We start from the raw sequence: 13,177 nt of genomic DNA on the forward strand, positions 1-13,177 counted from the left end.
GCAGGGTTTATTGTTGTTTATTGCTTTACAATAAGTGCTGTTTGTTCCTGGTAATTGGTTTACAAAAGCTCTTCTGTCACTAATAAATAATCACCCCGGGTCATTTGTTTCATTGGAAGGTGAGGGATCCCAGGACTCAGGGTGGAGTGAGGACGGAGAAATCTTTTCTGGACTTTGCCTAGTTCCTTGGACATTCCCTCTGAAATGAGCCCAGGACATTTCAAAACAAATCTGATTACTTCCAAAAAATTATTGTATTTTCTACCAACTCATATTGTCATGACTGAACGAGTTGGTACATGTAGTAAATATTGTAAGCAATAAATTCAAGCTGATAATCACCATAGTCAAGGAATAGAAGTGAATGGCAAAAATGGGGCAGACTACCCACGACCCTCACTGGACTTGGCCTTTTTTACAGATGATGAAATAGGTTCAGAGAGCCTTGTAGTAAATAACTAGTGCCACTGGTATTTAAATTCATGTTTGTCAGACACTGACTCTTAGAGATTTAAACCGTCTCTGAATTTAAAAGTCTAAAGGGCCTGTATTCATTCTGGGAAAGCAAAGGGGAAAACCCAAGAACTTTCAGCAGAAGGAAATTTCCTGTTCTATTTGCCAAACATGGTTTTTCACAATGAATTGTTCCTGTAGCAGATATTGCCTGGCGGTTGGATCAGTTGGACAGTTGTTAGCAAAGCCTTCTGTTTGGGTGGGGATATCAGCCAAACAAAATCAGGAAGAATATATGGTGGCAAGAAGCAAGAACTGGAAATCTCTCTTGGTTCAGTTCGCAATTAAAGAGTACTGATTTTCTTTCTTTCTTTAAATTTTTAAAAAAAATATATTTATTTTTAGAGAGAGGGGAAGGCAGGGAGAGAAACATCAATGTGTGATTGCCTCTCACATGCCCCATCTTGGGGACCTGGCCTGCAACCCAGGCATGTGTCCTGGCTGGGAATCGAACCAGCAACCCTTTGCTTCACAGTCTGGTGCTCAAGCCACTGAGCCACACGAGCCAGGGCTGATTTTCTTTTATAGTGATGTGAAAAATGATATAAGCAGAGCTGCTTTAAAATAGTCAGAGCTGCCATCCCAGAGGAAGAAGTAGGTTGCTTCTCTTGCACCTCAAAACTGGGCAAAATAATCCAGATTCTGCCTAAAGCAGCATTGTATTGAAAACAACTAACATTAAAGACATTCTTTAGAATTAACATCACTATGCTAGCTTATCTTCACCTATAGAAACTCCTTCCTTCCATTCATGTAATTGTTTCCTTTCCCTTTCTCATAAATTTCCCTTGCCTTCACCTCTAATTGGGGCACTATTTAAGTTTCTGCCTGAATCAGTGCTTTCAGAAGAGCTATTTTTTTTTTATGAATCTCAGATAAAGGTTTATTACCTCTCACTTTGGCTTTTTATTTTTAGGTTAACAGTGGACAAGCTCATCTTCAGGAAAACCAGGATACCAGGACACCTCTTCCCTTGACGAAAAGATAACTCCAAGCTTGTGGGACTCTGACCTGGGCCTGGCTGTTACCTCCAGGCAGGGAGGTATTAGAGAGAGAGGTTAGTTCCTACACAGTTTCATTTGAGGGGGAGAGAGATGGATATGTCAGTTAATCTCAGGTAGTCTGGAAGAGTCTGGAAATATTAGATATTTATGTTCATTTTAATTGTTTTCAGGTCTTAACCTAGTAATAAATTGTCAGTTAATCACTTTTTATGCGTAAAAGGTGCGTAAAATGTTAGTGCTGCTTCCTGCTCTGTGCTTCCTCCCCAGCCCCAAGTGTTGAGACAGCTTTCATTCAGGTAAGTTGGCAATTTTATGAGAGCATAGAGGACACTGACAGTTGCCCCTTGTGCTGCAGCAGAAATATTGATATAAAAAGCCTCCAAGTCCTAATTTCTTCTGGTGCCAAGAATATATCTTATAGACGGATATATCTTATAGAAGGATATATCTTATAGCTTTGGTGGCCCTGGAGAGTTTGGTCACCAAGTTACATTATTTTGATTGTAGGAAAATCCATATACCCGCTTCAGATCTTAGAGCCTAAAGGTCAGTAGATAGGTGATGAATAAATGTGGTTAAAATGGGCATTCTGTGTTAAATCTAAGATGCACAAATATTTACATCAGGTTTACATAAGAACATTCTTTTTTAAAAATATATTTTATTGATTATGCCATTACAGTTGTTCTATTCCCCCCTTCATTCCCCTCTATCCTGTACACCCTCTTCCCCACCATTCCCCCCTTTAGTTTATGACCACGTGTCTCAAGATCTTTAGATTCTATATTTCCCCTACTATTCTTGCCCTTCCCCCTGTCTGTTTTCTACCTACCGTCTATGCTACTTATTTTCTGTATCTTCTCCCCCCCTTCCCCTTCTCCCATTCCCCTGTTGCTAACCCTCCATGTGTCTTTATTTCTATGGTTCTGCTCCTGATCTAGCTGTCCTCTTAGTTTGCTTTTGTTTTAGGTGTGGTACTTAATAACTGTGAGTTTGCTGTCCTTTCACTGTTCATCTTTTTTATCTTCTTTTTCTTAGATAAGTCCCTTGAACATTTCTTATAATAAGGGCTTGGTGATGATGAACTCCTTGAATTTGATCTTATCTGAGAAGCACTTTATCTGCCCTTCCATTCTAAATGAAAGCTTTGCTGGATAGATCAATCTTGGATGTAGGTCTTTGGATTTCATGACTTGGAATACTTCTTTCCAGCCCCTTCTTGCCTGTAATGTTTCTTCTGAGAAATCCCCTGACAGTCTGATGGGAACTCCTTCGTAGGTGACTGTCCCCTTATCTCTTGCTGCTTCTAGGATTCTCTCCTTCCTTTTAATCTTGGCTAATGTAATGATGATGTGCCTTGGTGTGTTCCTTCTTGGGTCCACCTTCTTTGGGACTGTCTGAGCTTTCTGGATTTCCTGGAAGTCTATTTCCTTTGCCAGATTGGGGAAGTTCTCCTTTATTATTTGTTAAAATAAGTTTTCCACACATGGCTGTTCCTCTTCCCCTTCTGGTACCCCTATAATTCAGATGTTGCAGCATTTAAAGATGTCCTGGAGGTTCCTAAGCCTCTCCTCATTTTTTTGAATTCTTGTTTCTTCATCCTATTCTGTTTGGCCATTTTTTTCTTCCTTCTGGTTCACTCCCTTGATTTGAGTCCCAGTTTCCTTTTCATTACTATTGGTTTCCTGTGCACTTCCCTTCATTTCAATTAGTTTAGCCTTCATACGTTCCTCTAATTTGCGACTAAAATCAACCAGTTCTGTGAGCATCCTAATCACCAGTGTTTTGAACTGTGCATCTGAAAGTTTTGCTATTTCTTTGTTGCTTAGAATTATGGGCTCTGGGGTTTTGAGTTCTCCTTGAGCCATAATGTTTTGCTCTGTTCGCACCTGTTATGTATGAGGAGTGGAGCCTTAGATGTTACCAGGGCGGGGTCACCCAGGTCGCTGGTTTGTGACGCTGTATGTGGGGGCGGGTCAGAGAGGGACAATAGTGGTCCCCTCTGCTGCTTCCTGCTGCTGGGGCCTGCACGGTCTGTCTCTCTGCTTGATCCTTCGCTGGTCTATCTACGCACAAATGTGTGACCGCGGTCAGCCCTCAGTGGTTCTGCCACCTTGTGCCCTGAGTGGGTCCGCCTGTTGCTGCTACACACTGGGGATCCACCCATGGCTGCCTGCGCGCCTGGGTCGGGTGTCCGGGTGGGTCCGGTGGATCTTTCCTGCCCCACCCCGCTCTACTGCTGGCTCTGCCCCTCTTACTGGTTTGGCTGAAGGTTTCGTTGTTGTCAGACTTCCATATAGTTCAATTTTCTGTGATTTGGCTGGGTTTTTGTTGCTAAAACTTTGTTGTTTTTAAACTTGGTTGTGTGAGAAGGTACAGTGTTTCCACCTACACCTCCATCTTGGCGGAAGTCTTATATAAGAACGTTATTGAATTCTTTCCAATTACCAGAGCGGTCGGAGTATCCATGGAAAGCTACCCTGCACAGACGCTGGAAAAAGTCATTCCCAGTATGGTGGCTGATGTGTTTGAATTTTAGTTCCTTGGTTTTAGATGGAAAAGAGAACTCTCTTTACAAGGTTACCATGTAGAGCAATAATTGCCACCCTTGCTTTTGCAAAAAGCAAAAGGCTTTCTGAGGTCATTGCAAATTCTCAAGAGATTTCAATCTATGCTAGTGCACCCCTCCCACAAAGTGCATGGCATTGGGAGAAGCAGTTGTGAAATTAAACAATAATGGGGTGATGCAACTCCAAAAAGTCTGAAAATAATAAGGTCATAAACCTACTGAGTAAAGGAAGGAGTGACTTGACTTTATGTTGACTGATCCGACAATTTCAGCACTTTCTTGGTTGCTGTTGCCGAAGGAGGAGGGAGGAGGAAGAAAAGACAGGGAGATGAGGGGCGGAGGGAAAGCTGCCTCGGTTGTGACAGTTCCACTAGACTATAAATTAAGCTAATTATTAGTATCAGCTGTTACTTATTATTTAATTCAGCACTGCTGCTCTGTAATTCTACAACTCTTAAGTTGGCAAAGCATTTTGTAATGGAGCTGTGTGAAAGAGCCTATATAAAATTAAGTTTACTGTTCTTGTTATTATAGTCTGGGAGTCATGCTACTGAGCCAGTATAATCATAAATTAAGAAGGTGGGCTGCTAAGGAAGAGAATGAGAAAGAACTGATGCTGATTTCAAGCTAGTTGTCTGTAATCGCAGCCACCAGTAACAGGGGCCCAGTGGATACAGAGGAAAAAGGATGAAATCTGCGATGAAGCCAAAAATGTGGGTTCTATTTCTGATTTTGTCATTACTTTGACCTTTTAAAATGGAGTAGAAATGAGAATGTTTGTCTTGTATCTACCTGCCCAGGATGTAATAGAGAAGAACAGACTCTAAGAGTGAAATGGAGACTCCCCTAAAGAAATACATTAAGTAAATGTCAGAAGATATAACCCTTGAAGGTCCTTGAGCCATAACAATTTCACTTGAAAGCTATTTATTTAGGAAGCAGGACAGAAAACCCTGAAGTTTAAGAATAATACTCCCTTGGTGCATCTATGTTAGAACATTTCCAGGACTAAAGCAAACTAAGTCCATGGGAGAAGTAGGCAAATGAAATGTGTGTCTACATAGTGACTCTTACAGCATCGACATTTTCCTTTGACTGTTCCATATAAAGAACTATGAAAAAAAAATAGAGTAGTACTTTGAAAAACACTTTACAAGAAATTTTTAAACAAATAGTACATAGAAGGACTAGAAAGCAGAATCGTATAAGCAAAGTTCAAATATTCAATAGCTATCTAGTGAGCTTCCATGGCCTTATGTACCAGCCCTGTGTTTGGAGCCAGAATCACAGAGGTGAGTGAAGTAAACCAGGATCCACTCTTCACAGAAATTAAAAGCTACATGCTTCTCTGAGTTCAAGAGAGAAAGGCCTGCCCTGGCCAGTGTGGCTCAGTTGGTTGGAGGGTAGTCCCATAAACTGAAAGGTCACGGGTTCGATTCCTGGTCAGGGCACATACCCAGGTTGCAGGTTTGATCCCCAGTCAGGGTACGTACAAGAAGGCAACCAAGTGATGCTTGTCTTTCACATTGACGTTTTTCTCACCACCTCTTCCTCTCTCTCCAAAAACAATGAAAAGATGTCCTCGGGTGAGGATAAAAAAATTTTTTTTAAAAGTATAGAGAGAAAGGCCTAATCACCTGAAATATGTTTTTTTTTGTAAGTAGGCTAGATATAATAAATGGAATAGGGATGGAATAAAGTAGTCTTTTAAGGCAGGGATTAGCAGCCTATGTCAAGACGTCCAAGTGTGGCTTTGGAAAGAGTTTATAGTGGCTCAGTATTCAAGCTGTGGAGAACCATAGTAGGAGTGCTATACCCAAACTTCATCCCAGCCATTCCCAGCCCTCTGCAACCTCATCCCCACCTCCACTTCCACTGGCTTCCTGGCAGCTGAAGGATATTCTCTAGGGTCCTCCGAGGCTCATTCCAGGCAGGCTGGTCAAATGTCCTGTCTTTGCTTGCAGCAATGCCCACTCCACAACTTAGTTCACTGGGCTGTCAATGAATGCAACACTAGGTAGGTATTCTGAATTTACTGATCTCATTTTTGGAAAGTGTTTCCAAGAGAAAAGGATAGCCTTTCACACCCACGTAGAGGCTCCATTGGCATCTGGAAAATTGGAAGCCATCTAGCGTGCAGCCTATTGGTCTGTACCACGTGGCATGGATAGTAATGGGAGGGTCTGGCAATGTCAGATGGCTTGATCCTCAGTTGGTATCCACCGGTGTAGAAAGAGGTGGCACAGCCCTAACCCTTGATAAATTTGTAATCTAAAGGTACATGTTTAAAAGAGGAACTTAAATATATAGAGATTAATTCCATTCCCTAAATGTTTATTGGTTGCTATTAATTCGGACCTTGAGCATTATCTTTTTGAAACCCCATTTCTCTGCCTTCACTAATGGAGCATTCTCAATAATAGGCTTTTTCTCTCACATGTTCTTCTACAGCTTTTCCCTCTAAACCAAGGAAATATTATCATAACTGAAATTGTTCCCTATTCAGCTAGAAATGAGCATTTAACTTAAAACACATTGTAGGCCAAGCTTGTATGGGCCATTAATTAGTAATGGAACCAGAGGGGCAAGGTGACTAAATGGCTGAACTTGGGCAGGACACACCTAATTTTCACTTCCTATCTCACCTGACATTTGTCCTTCAAAAGCACATTTAATTACTGAGTAGGTAAACTGGGAGAATTTCAACATGGTGCCTGGCACATGGAAAGCTCTCAATAAGTGTTTTCTGTCCCGTTCCCCTCTCCCTTTTACTTTCTTTGCTCTTAGCAGTTACCCATACCATCCATCTCATTATGAAAATAATGTCTTGAACTCTCAGCTATTCTTAACTTAAAGCTTATCTGTTTAGTATTCCTTTCCTGGTCTGACTCCACTGATAATCTTAACGCTAACCCCTCCAGTCACCTCTCTGTGGCCTCACTCTGCCAGTAACCCCTTCTCAACTGTGTGTCTTCATTCTCTCCCACTCTAATGTTCCCTTACCTTAGTTAATTGATGTGCTCCATCTCACAGTCCAACAACGCTTTCTCTCAACCTCCTTTCTTCTTAAGTTACTGGCGGTTTTCTCCTAACTATTGTGCCAAGCTTCTTGAAAGGGTAGGTTACACCCTGTCCCTCCACACCCTCACTGAAAATCTGCCCTTTGCCTATTGCAACATGACCTCTCCAGCTACTAAAACCACTTTCCCAAAAATCAGTAATGACTCCTATTTACCAAATCCACTGGCCTCTTCTCATTCCTCTTCAACCTCCGTGACATGTGATGTGTTTATACACTCTTCTGATAAACTCTTCTGACTGCACTTATGTTTATCTGCCACCCTTTGTCCTCTCCTACGTCCTTCCCTTAAATGTTGGTTCCTCAAGTGCCCCTTCTTAGTTGCTTCTGTTTGCTCTGGATCAACGCCTCTCAGTCTGGATGCATATAAGAATTAACTTCAGAACTCTTGCAAAATACAAATCCAGATTGAATCTGATTAAGTACACACCAATTAAATCTGATTTTGATCCCATTTAGAAGTTGGATTTAATTGATCTGGGGGTTGGGCCCTAGTGTTTATTATTTAAATGCTCTACAGAGGGATTCTCAAGTATAGCCGGGACTGAGAAACATAGCTCTAGAATCTACTTTATCTTCAGTTCTTGCATTATTCCTGACATATATCCCCAAATTTCCAGCTCTTTGCTGAGCATCTCAGCTTGAGTACTCCATAGCACTTCACTTTTTAGTTGAATCAAACTCATGTTCCCAACTCTAAGAACCTCTTCTTCTATGTTTATAAGGCTTCCATTTTCCCATTCTCCCAAGTTAGGGACCTAAAAGTTATCCATACAAATCTCTTCTGCTTTGCCCCTCAATTTACTTACTTACCATTCTGTATATATTTTATTGCTAACCAATTTCAAATCCATTCTTTCTGCCATCATCCAATGCCCTGTTTTAGGACCTTATTGCAATGACTTATTACTTGGCCTTTCTGCTTTCAGTCTTTCCCTTCTTCATTTCATCCTCCACATACTAATAGGAAGATCTTTGTGGAACACAGATTTCATTGTGTCCACTCAATAACAATTATTGTATTACTCTTACCTAAGGATAAAGTCCAAACTCTTTAGCAAAACCCACAATCTGGCTCCAATTTTTACTCCATGTGATCCCCATAATTTAGGTGTGAATCTGTATTCCTTCTTGGTTTTACTTATACTATTCTCTCTGTCTAGAACTGGGTTCAACTTAGATGGTTCAGATGAAGAGATGGTTTACAGAGCTACAACACAGGGTAAAGGGAAGCCACAAGAGTGATTGAGACAACAGAGATTAGCAGAGTAAGAAGCTCATACTGTTACTAGGCTTGAGGGGCCAAGGGCATGAAATAGTTTACCACACCTCATTGACAACTGGGGCTGTGGGGGGAGTAGGCCCATCAGTAGCAGCTTTAGGCAGGAGGGCTGCATACACTGGGCTGAAGCAGAGAGGGGACAGTGGATAAACATCCAAAACTCTCTCTTCTCCTGCCCTCTAATCTCTAGTAAGTGTCTTTGATGGACCAAACTCCACTAGCAGCCATCCAACCACCAAAGATGGTCAAATGAGGTGGATTACAAAGCAGGGCAGAGAAAGGTGGAAAATGAATTGTGGTATAGGAAGGGTAATATTAAATGATGAATAACCACATAATCCCCATTTATATATAGTATAATCCCTTGCATCTTTTAGGACACAGTTCAAATGTCACCTTTTATATGAAGTCTTCCCTCATTTTCCTATCCCAAGATCCAGTTATTATTTCACTCCTCTATGCTCCCTTAGCTGTTGTTATGTCTATATTATTGCAGGTATCGGTCTGACTTATGATACAATTATTTGTGTATCTGCATTCATCTCCTGCATCATATTTTGTGTTGCTGGAGGAAAGGGATAGTACATCATTTGGTATAGTGTCTTGTAGGTAACAGCCACTCAATAACTGCTGGTTGAATTTAATTGCATTTTCATGTTATCTCTTTCTCACCCTCTGCCAGAGAGATTCATATATACTTGTAAACCATAGTTCTCACAATTTTTACATTCCTACTCTGCATAAGAGTTCCTTTTAGGGTCCTACTTTGGTTTCTTGTATGAGTTTTCTCCTTCTGACTTACTTTTCTTTATCTAACCTGATACCTCAAACTGCAGCTCACCAACAAATTTTTGGAAATACTGTCATTAATCCAGGCAAGGGTCCAAAAATCTCTAGCTTTAGTCCATGTTCTAAGTTGTGTATATAATTTTTCCTCTAATTTATGCATGCAACAAGCTTCAAAGTGAAGTCATAGAACCTAATTTATCATCATCATTGAACTTTAAACTCTTCTGAATAGAAGTTATGTTTGGCTTAACATGTTTTGCATAGAGTAAAGGCTGTGTTCTTCTTCTATTCTTTATAAACACCAATAGCAAGGGCAGCTAACATATTTTTACTATGCAAAGACTATTCTACACTGATGGTTTTAAGGCATATTGGTATGCGGCTTTGAGATTTTTATATAAAGGAGTATTTTTAGACACAATGAAAATATTATTTTATATGTGTGGTATTGATAATAATAGAAATAATGGCAACAATTCTAATTCCCAGAGCAGTTCTGAGTTTTCATCTCAAATATTGTATTTTTTATTATAAGAATTTCAACTTTATTTTTTTATAGCTTTTTTTTCTCCTGAACATGCTCACTACTTCCTCTACTTTCTTGAGTATATGGAGCTTAGTTATAATAGCTGTTTTAATGTCTTTGTCTACTAATTGTATCACCTATGTCATATCTGGATCTGTTTATTGATTGATCTGGTTTTTCTTATTATGAGTTGGGTTGTATTTTCCTGCTTCAATTTGCATGCCTGGCTAAAAAAAGTACCAGTTAAAAAAATGCATTCCAGGCATTGTGAATTTCACATTGCTGGATGCTGAATTTTTTTTGTTTGTTTGTTTTGGTGGTGGGGGGAATGGTTTCCATGAAATATTTTTGAGTTATGTTCTGGGACACAGTTAAGGTAGTTGGAAACAGTTTTGATCCTTTTGAAGCTTGCCTTTAAACTGGAATAAGCCAGAGTAGAACAGCCTTAAGGGCTAATTTGGCCTGATTATGAGACCATGCCTTTCTGAGAACTCAACTGGATGCCCAATGTGTTAGAAAATTTTTCCATTCGGGCTGTTGGGAATACGAACTATTTCCAGCCCTGTGCGAATGCCAGTAATTGATCCTTGCAGGTGTTTCTCTCCCCGGGTGCAGGTAATTTCCTCAAACATGTGTGCTGATCAGTACTCAGCCCCTGCAGATCTCCAGAAAATGATCTACTTCTCTATCTCCCTCTTTCTCTCCCTGTCCCTCCCCTTCGCCCTCTCTCCAGCTTTCTCCTCCCTGGTAATCTACCCCACGGATTCTGGCTGCCTTAGCCAATCTGAATTCTTCTTAACTGTCTCTTCAACTCAAGAAACTTCCAGGCTTTGTTGGGGTTCTCTTGCCTGTGCTACAGCCTGGAATCTCTCCAGGAAGTAAACTGGGGAGATTATGGGGTCACTGCATTTGTTTTTATTCTTTCAGAGATCACTGTTTCGTGCTGCATTTTATCCAATAACTGAAAATAGTTGTTTATACATTTTTGTCTGTTTTTCATTTGTTTAAGGTAAAGGGTAAATTAGGTCCCTGTTATTCTAGCATGGCCACAAGTTAAAATCACAGTTTTGATTTTTCAGTGGGACATGGGGAGGTATGCTGAACCAATTTTATATCAGGAAAATAAGATCAAGTATGAGCATGGTCCAGTCATTTATCCTCTTCTTAGCTGTACATTCTTCATCTATATGATCATTAGTTTCTTTTCTGGCTCTAAAACTTTGTCATTCTAGAATAAAGTGCAGGTGTATCTTTGCAGAGATAATTGATATATAGTCTTCAAAGTGATACTTTAAAGATTCAGAACTATGGAACTCCCGTTTTGCCATAGTAAAGTAAATTTAGAAGAGAAGATTTGTGTTTTAATAGATGAAGGAGTCTTTAGTTATGAATTTTGGAGGGACAAGACAAATCCCATAGCACACACATGTAAAATGACCAAACAGTTTTAAGAGAGGAATATTCTTAGTTTCTTTATTGTTTACGGGGCCCAGGCATTGTGCATTGGACATGGTTAAGTGTTTAGTAAATATCTGTTGAATATCTCAGTGGTACTTGAAACCATTTTCCTAACAGATAAAAGTAATTTACAAGCTTCCACTGTAGTAAATGTTGAAAAAAAATTTTTTTGGGGGGTGGGGGGGTGGGAGGGCATTGGTTAGTGGTACAGTCATATAATGAAATGCTATATATTGGTCCATGAAACTGAAGCAGAGTGGTATGTGCTAATATGGAATGCTTTCAAAGATATAGTGTGAAATGAAGAAAATAAGGTCACTATAATTTTACACTTTTATATAGTTTTAGTATTTTATATATTACACAATAAAAAGATTTTAATAGATTTAATGTGCATAATAGCACATTACTCTATATCTTACATATATTATATGTCAATAAAATCTGTTTCAAGGCAATATATACATACATGCTTGTATATTCAGAGAATACATCTAGAAAGATACAAGCTGGTGACACTGGTGCCTTGGGGGAGGAGGACTAGGGGACAGTGTGGAAGAGAGACTTTTCCCTTTATGCCCTTTTATATTCCCTTTGAATTTTTAAAGCCATGTGCATATGTTGGTTTTCTAAATGCTGCCATTGACAGATATGTATATATAGATATGAATATGTATATATACTTTTTTTTAATTGAAGTAACTGAAGTTGTCTTAAAGGGTTAGATTTCAATACAGCAGAAAATGTCCCCATCTCCACATTATATGTTTAAGGGAGGCAGACCACACCCATTCTTTCTACTATTTCTCCAGGAAAGTATAGAGCTATGCACCTCTCTGGCTATGTTTAATTCCCTGTTCCTTGTGAAAAGAATCATCATGCTAAAAATCTAAGTGACTGCCATTGGGAGGATAGTGCTTGCTTGAATATGGGTGTTTAGAGAAAGAACAAGGCTATTTGTTTCTAATGATTTTATATACATTTTATGGTATTTAATTAACCTTTATTTTTTTAAGATTTTATTTATTTATCTTTAGAGGGGAAAGGAAGGAGAGAGGGAGAGAAACATCAGTGTATCGTTACCTCTTGTGCATCCCCTGCTGGGAACCGGCCTGCAACCCAGGCATGTGCCCTGACTGGGAAACAAACCGTGATCTTTTGGTTCGCAGGCCTGCGCTCAATCCACTGAGCTACATCAGCCAGGGCCAATTAACCTTTATTTTGACCCATTCATCCTTCTGGCTGCCAGAGAAGTTATCCATAAACTAAAGGGTGCAGGAGCTAGATAGTAAGGCCATGTGATTCACAAAACTTTGTGGCCAGTATGCTACTTTCCAATGCTACAGGAAATGTGTAAATGGGTTTAAAAGAGAGTGAAATAAAACACACCAAGTGGAGACACTACCTTTTATGTTCTAGGGAGAAAGTTACAACTATGGCAAGCTATCTTAAAAGAATGACTTTTAGCCATAATCTGTGTTCCTATGAGTATCTGATCCCCTCAGGTAAAATCCAGCCAAGTATTTCCTGGAAAACACGGGGAGATATTTGGAAACATATGCCCAAATCCAAGATGAAAAATCCATGGCTCATTATGCAAGTCAGAAAAACTGCTAGGATTTGCAATTATATATGCCCAAGGCATTTTCTTCTAATTCTGTTATCTGCTTTAAAATTTCTGGCTCTGCTGGTGGTTTAGAATTCTTGAAATGCCAATGTAGCAAGTAGATAATGCCAGAAAGATGCCTCTAAGATCCAGCTAGCCAATAAAAGAATATGAAGATTAAGATTCCTGACTTCAAGAAACTTATTTTTGTCATACGAGAGATATTATTGTGTAAAAATTACTATAACACATGAGCAATAGGAAGGAAAACATTGCTGTTGAGGAGGGAAATATTACTTAAAAGCCGTGATTTTAGTGGATTAAATTGACAGGAAGAGTCCTGCTTTCACC

At 39.7% G+C, this 13,177-nt stretch overlaps 1 protein-coding gene across 1 annotated transcript in view; it reads left to right on the plus strand.

Annotated features, from left to right (window-relative positions):
* Window positions 1–1,429: 1,429 nt before the first annotated feature.
* Window positions 1,430–13,177, plus strand: part of FUT8 (fucosyltransferase 8) — a 231,580-nt gene continuing 219,832 nt past the window's right edge. The window contains exon 1 of the mRNA XM_037125938.2: window positions 1,430–1,570. The gene's annotated coding sequence lies outside the window, so the exon portion shown is untranslated. The remainder of the gene's footprint in view (window positions 1,571–13,177) is intronic.

Source organism: Artibeus jamaicensis, unplaced genomic scaffold (genome assembly GCF_021234435.1).
Source record: "Artibeus jamaicensis isolate MK-2021 breed Jamaican fruit bat unplaced genomic scaffold, CSHL_Jam_final contig_851, whole genome shotgun sequence".
Classification (NCBI taxonomy): Eukaryota; Metazoa; Chordata; class Mammalia; order Chiroptera; family Phyllostomidae; genus Artibeus; species Artibeus jamaicensis.